Source organism: Triticum dicoccoides, chromosome 6B (assembly GCF_002162155.2).
Source record: "Triticum dicoccoides isolate Atlit2015 ecotype Zavitan chromosome 6B, WEW_v2.0, whole genome shotgun sequence".
Classification (NCBI taxonomy): domain Eukaryota; kingdom Viridiplantae; phylum Streptophyta; class Magnoliopsida; order Poales; family Poaceae; genus Triticum; species Triticum dicoccoides.
In genome coordinates this window covers 12,944,119-12,950,791 of record NC_041391.1, presented here as the reverse complement: position 1 = coordinate 12,950,791, position 6,673 = coordinate 12,944,119, and the positions used below count along the sequence as shown (strand labels likewise).

The window sequence follows — 6,673 nt, the reverse complement described above, 5'->3', positions numbered from 1 at the left end:
TGAAATGACTATTCAGAGACAAAGAGCATGCCAAGTTGATGCGATGGCACACTGAGGACCATAAGAAAGATGGGAAGTTGAGAGCACCCGCTGACGGGTCGCAGTGGAGAAAAATCGAGAGAGAGTACTAGGCTGAGTTTCCAGGTGACCCAAGGAACGTATGTTTTGGTTTAAGCGCGGATGGCATTAATCCTTTCAGGGAGCAGAGCAGCAATCACAGCACCTGGCCTGTGACTCTATGTATGTATAACCTTCCTCTGTGGATGTGCATGAAGCGGAAGTTCATTATGATGCCAGTTCTCATCCAAGGCCGTAAGCAACCCGGCAATGACATTGATGTGTACCTAAGGCCATTAGTTGAAGAACTTTTATAGATGTGGAATGGAAACGGTGTACATACGTGGGATGAGCACAAACAGGAGGAATTTAACCTGCACGCGTTGCTGTTTGTAACCATCAACGATTGGCCTGCTCTCAGTAACCTTTCAGGACAGACAAACAAGGGATACCACGCTGATGTCTACTACACAACCTTCTCCTTGTAGACGTTGTTGGGCCTGCAAGTGCACAGGTTTGTAGGACAGTAGCAAATTTCCCTCAAGTGGATGACCTAAGGTTTATCAATCCGTGAGAGGCGTAGGATGAAGATGGTCTCTCTCAAGCAACCCTGCAACCAAATAACAAAGAGTCTCTTGTGTCCCCAACACACCCAATACAATGGTAAATTGTATAGGTGCACTAGTTCGGCGAAGAGATGGTGATACAAGTGCAATATGGATGGTAAATATAGGTTTTTGTAATCTGAAAATATAAAAACAGCAAGGTAACAAGCGGTAAAAGTGAGCGTAAACGGTATTGCAATGCTAGGAAAAAGGCCTAGGGTTCATACTTTCACTAGTGCAAGTTCTCTCAATAATAATAACATAGATAGATCATATAACTATCCCTCAACATGCAACAAAGAGTCACTCCAAAGCCACTAATAGCGGAGAACAAACGTAGATATTATGGTAGGGTACGAAACCACCTCAAAGTTATTCTTTCCAATCAATCTGGTGGGCTATTCCTATAAGTGTCACAAACAGCCCTAGAGTTCGTACTAGAATAACACCTTAAGATACAAATCAACCAAAATCCTAATGTCACCTAGATACTCCATTGTCACCTCACACTACAAGAAATATGTTACCTTGTGACCACCACTATTGGTCACTGAAAGGTCATAGTTTTTCATTTGCGACCTTTTTGTGACCAAAAACAGAAGGTCAAAAGCTGGCGGTTGTAAACTGACTATAGCGACCTTCTTTGCGATGTGTAAAAGGTCGTTGGTTCCACGACCAAATTTTTGGTCACAAGCAACATCCCCAGACCACGTAGGCATCCAGCATGGCAAGCTGATGTGGCACAAGAATCAGCCCGGTCCGATTCAATGTTTTACATGGGCCAAGCCCAACAATTCAGCCAATTTATATTTTTTTCGCTGCTAATTTTGGTGAACTACATAGGCCAAGCCCTACAATTCGGCCTTATTATTTTTTGGGCCATGGCCTTTTTGTACCAGCTGTTTTAGTTTTCTTTTTTATAAAATGGGTCCATTAGTCAAACATGTCCCACTTGTCCGGTTCTGATAAATGGGTCCCAGCTATTAGGCTCAGATTCTTCATATTTCAATTTGACATCATATTTGAATTTCATAGTAAGATAATAACCAGTATTTAAATAGGCAAGCAGAAAACACACATGATTATTCAAATAACAATAGCCAGATTCACTACAAGCTCTACAAATGACACGTAATACAAGCTCTAACATATACAATGCTTTACAAGCTCTACAAATGCAAAGCTCTACAGTACTTTACAAGCTCTCCAAGTAATGTTACAAGCTCTACAAGTGTTCTCTTCTTCAGCATGGAGCTCCTTCAACAGCGATCAAATGTCGGACTCACGGACAGACATAGTCAGGACTGGGCTGACAGAAATACAACATGCCTTCCACAGTCGCCCTGTTACATGAATCGGCTGAGAAGAATCAGAAAAACTGGATCCAATATAATATGAACATTCCATTAAAAAAAGTAGTAAAGGGGTAAAGGACAATTCTTTATATAATGATAAACAGATTTCAGCTAGTACCAAGCTTTTTTAGCCGAGCTAGTTAAAATGAGATATTCATACAAGACAATAGAGACTATATGAATATGCATGGCACAAGTGCAGGTCCTGGTTACTGGCTACACATGTAACACCAATAAATGGATAGAACAATAACAGGAAAAACTCCAGATTACACACAAAGCTCTATCCATAGTGCCAGCTATGGATAAAATCATGCACACTCCCAACAAAACTCAGTCACACAATATAATTCTAACTATAATATAACCAAGAACTAAAGATTGTCACACAGTATAATTCTGACTATAATATAACCAGAGAACTAAAGATTCTACGTACTTAGAACTCAACTAATAAGTGAGAATGATCTGATTGTATGCAAACAATCTTTTTTTATTTGTTTATATTACAAAAACAGACATATCTTCCTTTATGTGAAGAAGTCTGCTTCCTTCTTTAGTTACTAGTAATCGTTCCATGCAAATCAACCGTGTGTGTGTGTGCTTGATCATGGTCTGGAGATTACACGCATAGAGGAACAGAATCCTCAACAAAATAGTATCAAACAGCGGTAGGTGCTCAACCTATTTACCATACACAAGCAATACTTAAATCATAGCATGTGCATATACTTGTGTCACATCAGGGGGTTCAGAATGTACTCAACATGATCTAATAAAAAGGATTGGGAGCAGAGGGAGAGGGAGGTGGAGATGGACGTGCTACCTGTTGCTGCGGTGGTGCCTCTTGGTGGTCGTGCTTGAGCTCCACCTGAAGCTGCTCACTAACCTGCAAGACAAACAAGACCATGTGTGAGCTGCAGCACATGCACATACATTAAGTGAAGATAAGGAGAAGAACCTGGAAGAAGAGAGGTGCCCTGTCCTCCGTCCGTGCCCGTCCTCCTCCTCCGTGCCGATGTCAAACAACCTCCGCTCGTTGCTTGCGAGCACCATGCGCCTTGGTTGGCCATGATGCCCTTGTCCTCTGTTGCACGGATGAAAACCAAAGAATCAGTACAGCTACACTGGCACATAATACAGACATGGTTCAGTTGAGATCTACTAAACTACATCATCACAGGAACGACGAGCAGTTTTAGATCTTAAAAACTAATGTTCCATGCATAGTCTTAGTGCTTCATCAAAGAATCAACTAAATTTGCTCTCAAGCATACAAACAAAGTTTAGGGAAAACCAAACATGAACAAGCACTTATTGTGTAGGACACATAGCTATTTCATAAGCACTCAGTGTGGACATGTGTGCTAAATGTATTGTGCACAAAAAGGTGAGGCTCCCAACAGCCCAATATTATGACTACTACAATTCAGATTTTGATAATAAAAATGACATGTGTGGACGATGCGGAGAAGCCGTGGAGTCTGACGGATCAACAAGCGTGTAACAACATAAACAACAATAGTTTAAGTTGGGCTTGCTCCCCTCTTCTCCTGCTCGTTGTTTTTCTCCTGGGCTTGCTCCTTCTTCTCCTAGGCGTGCTCCTTCTTCTCCTACTACAGCAGCAACAGTAGGTTAATGACAACAGTAGTTTGACAACAGTAGTAGATGGGTTCAAATCAAAACAGACTACATCATCTAAATCCAATACCAGAACAGAGAGGCTAACCACGCAATCTACACCGGACACGGTAATTAAGGAACCACCAAGCCAAAATCTACTTCTAAACTAACATCCTAAACAGCCTAGGCACGCCAATCGCAAACCCGCGGGCGGAGGTAAGAGAGAAACCGCCCCCGTACCGAGGGGAATCGCAAACCCGCGGGCGGAGGTAACATCCTAACCATTTGTTGGACACCTTGCTCTGGCCGGCGCCACCATACGCCCTCACCGATGCCTCCAGCCTCGCCCCGTTCAGCTCTCTCACTGCACAAAAAAATGATACATTTCAGAACTTGCAATTTCAGAGAATATACTGAATAAATACGCCGCCCACCCTATTGAGCGAGCCGCATGAATTGTTGCTTGAGTTGACTTGAGAAAGCGATAGTATGCTGAAGGAATAAGCTATAGTCTTGGTCAATCAGCGATGACCCATGAGGCCAATACAGTAGAGGATAGGCACAAATCGTATGCTTGTTGCTCACGGACATACTGCTAGTACAGACATGCACACAACACAAGACAACTACCAAGCATCCAACATCAGTGGCTTATCTCCTATAAAAGTGCAACCTTATTTTGCATCTACACTAGCCCCTAATCATGCAACAATTTACAGTAATTTGAGGAGTATTTGCTAGGATCATGATGACAATTTTAGAGTAAATTGCAGTGTTTGTCATCCACAGTTGTATGGTTCTATCTAGGATTACATAAAAACAGAGAAAACAGGGAGCTACCTAGCATCCACGACTAGAGCTAGTAGTAGGAACACATGGTACAGTAGTAGAGCCGTAGCACAACTACTATCAGCCGGCAAGGCATGCGTTGTGCTACCTACTCATGGTTCAGAGAGCCATCTCGCTGAACCTGAACCTGAATGGTCTTGGCAATCCCTGACAGAACACGAACTATCAGATGTGCATGATTGGGAGTAGTAGTACGTACATGAGGATGTTGAGCGGTAGGCCCCTGTCAGCGAAGCCGGCTGTGAAGTTGCGGACGGAGGTGACGAAGGAGGGAAAGGGATGGCTCTGTGGACGGATCCCGCTCAACATCCCGCTCCATCACGGCGAGGAATAAGAAGTTGCAGACGGATGCTCCATCACGTCCACGCTCGCGCCAGGGGTCTCGGCTAGGACGGCCTGGCGCATGGTCTCGGCGGCGGTGAGGTTCCAGGCAGCTATGAAGACGTGGGTGCCGCGCCCCACATGCCGCCAGCACCCGTGCCATCTCCATGCAGATCCCGCTCGATGCACCTCCCAGCAGTAGCAAATCCAGTGAGTCAAAGCCAAATGGGGGAGAGAGAGCAGAGAGGAGAGGACCAAGAAAGGGAGAAGGGTGAGGAAAAGTACCTGTGACTATGGAGGTGAGGCCGGCTGCGGAGACCGAGCGCGTTGCCGGGAGCGGGAGGGAGGAGGACGTCAACGTGGGACGCCGGCCAGCCCAAGCCCCGTCGGTGGAGAGTGCCTGCTCGATCCAGATCGAGGTCCTGATTTGCGTGGGGTTGCCTGCGAATCCCCGTTGTGCACATCGCGAGTCTGGGCATGGGCTCGATCTTGGGTCGGCCTCGACCTCGTCTACGGTGATGGTCGTCGATTGTGGCGGTGGGGGTGGGGTTGTGGGCGGCGGCAGATCGAGATCTGAGGGAAGAGGGAAGGAGAAGGGGTCGGGGTCGGGGTCGTGGGCGCGGGGCCTGGGTGGGAGGGAGAAAGGGGCAGTGGCGGCTGGAGTGGGAGGGGAGGTAGGGTTTGGGTGGTTGGGCTGCGGATGGGACGAGGGGTGAGAGGTGAGGGGGGTGTGGGCCGTTGGATATGGGAGTATCCGACGGTCTGTGATGCTTGATCCGCGTGACATGTACATCCACCAATCAGAAGGAAGTATACGCTTTGATGATGTTATGACCATGTAAATTGGTCTTAATCGATTAACAATAAGCAAAGAACTACGAGTCAGCCAGATGATTTTGTCTATAAATCATCTGCCTAGCTAGCCACCAGATCTGCGCATTGGCTATTGTTCGATCACATCAATATGTCACGACAGCACCGAGCGTGAAAAAGTTTCAACGCAGCACTGATAACATCCCCATGAAGCTCCATTACAGCTCTCAACGGCGTGCTAAGAGCTCCAACGCAGCACCACGGTGCCCGATGAAGCTCCATTGCAGCGCCGGGGAGATCCAACGCAGCACCACGACGCCCGGCGGTACGTTCCCTTCTCTTTTATGACAATGTTTACATACGGTTCCCTCAAATAACTAGAGGTAGTTTCATACTAGGTGGGATTTTCGTCAATTCACTACAAAGCGGGTCAAATTTTAACTACAGCTGCCTCATAGTTTGTTCAAATGATTCCATATTTCGCACAAGTTTGCCTCTTGGAATTACAAACAATGTTGCCAAAGGGATTTTTCATTTTATTTTCACGAAAAATCAATTTTCCATTTTTCGAGTGCCCAAAATGAGTTTTTTTGTGAAGGACCTGCCATATATTTGTTGCAAAATTGGACCAACTCAATTTTATAAAATACTAGGCCATATTTAATTCACAATTGACCAAATGGTTGGGTGTCAAAATCCTTGATCCACCTCTGGTGAAAAAGACAAATTCCCGCCGATTTAGTAGGAAGCGGGTTAGATTTGAACTGCAGCTGCCTCATAGTTTGCTCTTTATTTTTTCCAAAAATCATTTCTAGGTACATAAGTATCTCTTTAATTAGAGAAACATCAAAAGTTTTCCAAGATTCAACCACTAGCTAGGAACGGTCAAGCCCGCCGTTTTGACCGCATTCTGAAATGGGCATAAAAAATTCAAAAAAAAATTCAAAAAATTGGAAAACCTTTGCATTGTGTCATTATATGTGACCAAGTTTCTAGGAAAAATAATAAACTTGTAATACGACAATTATTTTAAAAAAGTGTTCTCAGAAA

At 44.9% G+C, this 6,673-nt stretch overlaps 2 long non-coding RNA genes across 2 annotated transcripts; both read right to left on the bottom strand.

Annotated features, from left to right (window-relative positions):
- Positions 1 to 1,723: 1,723 nt before the first annotated feature.
- Positions 1,724 to 2,901, bottom strand: LOC119320036. The gene is made up of 2 exons (XR_005154738.1): positions 2,844 to 2,901; positions 1,724 to 2,005 (listed from the first exon to the last, which is right to left on the bottom strand). It is a non-coding gene; the product is annotated as an uncharacterized LOC119320036 (long non-coding RNA).
- A 34-nt stretch (positions 2,902 to 2,935) lies between these two features.
- On the bottom strand, positions 2,936 to 5,425 carry LOC119325202. Its single transcript, XR_005157391.1, has 4 exons — positions 5,096 to 5,425; positions 4,689 to 4,999; positions 3,923 to 4,004; positions 2,936 to 3,630 (listed from the first exon to the last, which is right to left on the bottom strand). It is a non-coding gene; the product is annotated as an uncharacterized LOC119325202 (long non-coding RNA).
- Between the last annotated feature and the right edge of the window lie 1,248 nt (positions 5,426 to 6,673).